The sequence below is a fragment of the Hipposideros armiger genome, unplaced genomic scaffold (assembly GCF_001890085.2).
Source record: "Hipposideros armiger isolate ML-2016 unplaced genomic scaffold, ASM189008v1 scaffold_529, whole genome shotgun sequence".
In the NCBI taxonomy this organism is placed as follows: Eukaryota; Metazoa; Chordata; class Mammalia; order Chiroptera; family Hipposideridae; genus Hipposideros; species Hipposideros armiger.
The window spans coordinates 1093120-1094373 of record NW_017731879.1 but is presented as its reverse complement, the minus strand read 5'-3'; positions in this window follow the sequence as shown (position 1 = coordinate 1094373).

The window sequence follows — 1254 nt, the reverse complement described above, 5'->3', positions numbered from 1 at the left end:
CCCTCTTAGCAGGCAACTGTTTACAATGACAATTTGGTTTCAGAATACCAGAGGCAGCTCAACCTACTAAGAAAAAGAATTGCCTGCATACATTAGGTTCCTCAGCCTTTCACTGACTAGCTATGGGACATGGGACAGGCCACCCAACCTGTCCCTGTGGCGCAGGCTTCATCTGTAGATGGGAATAATAAGAATAATGACATGCCTTCTTGAGATGAGATAATGCTGCCATGTGCTTTGAACTCTTCTAAGGTTGGCACCAAAAGACCCAGGGTATTATTATAGCAGTGGTGGTAACGCATCAAAGTTGGATTAATATAACCCATGTAGTTGCACCCTGAAACTTAACTTTCTTATGATTCTGTATTCTTTCATACCCTTTGCCTGCACAAGTAATACCTAGATTAGACCAAAAAAATTGTTCACTTAGTGTCATTGAACTTTGCTTTTTTTTTTCTTCCCATAATTGTCAGTCTTTAGTTACTGAGTGACTACTGTTATAGTGAGAGTGTGTGTTGTTTCATCAGACTTGCATTGTTATTGCATGTGTGTGTGTGTGTGTGTGTGTGTAGTTATTTGCTTTTCCATTTCTTTCACTAAACAGAGCTTTGTCTTTGTGTGTGTGTGTGTGTGTGTGTGTGTGTGTGTGTATCACTTGTGCCTGGCACACAGTAGTCACTTAATAATTGTTTGTAGGATAAACATATGCATGAATAAATAAAGTGCTGGGAACTCACCTTCTGAAGAGTGGCCTTCTGCACAAATCAGGTGCCATGATTACGATTACTGCATTTTATGGATTGAGATTAGCTATAAAGAAGACCTTTTTGGTGGAGACATATTCAAGTTTGGTGTGAATACTGAAGGGGCCAGAAGTATTTAGATATGGTCCTGAACAAAGGTAATGCACAGACTAGCTGCCTTTAATGGCCTCCTGCTCTCTGATTCAATATGCAAATACATGTATAGACATACATAAATAGATTGGTAAACTAGGAAAGGATAGATTCAAAACGTGCTCAGACCATAGGTGCTCAACAAACGTCCTAGTGAACACCACCAGCCTTCCAGGAGCTCTTGGCGTCTCCCACCCCCACTCTAAAGAGTCACCTCTGTCCTGACCCTCTAGCATCAGGGGTGTAGTATCCTGCCCTATTGAGACTTTATAGAAATGGAATCAACAGTTTGTACTCTTTTGTGTCTTGCTCCTTTTTGAGAGATTCATTCATCTTCTTGCGCGCGCGTGCGCGCGCG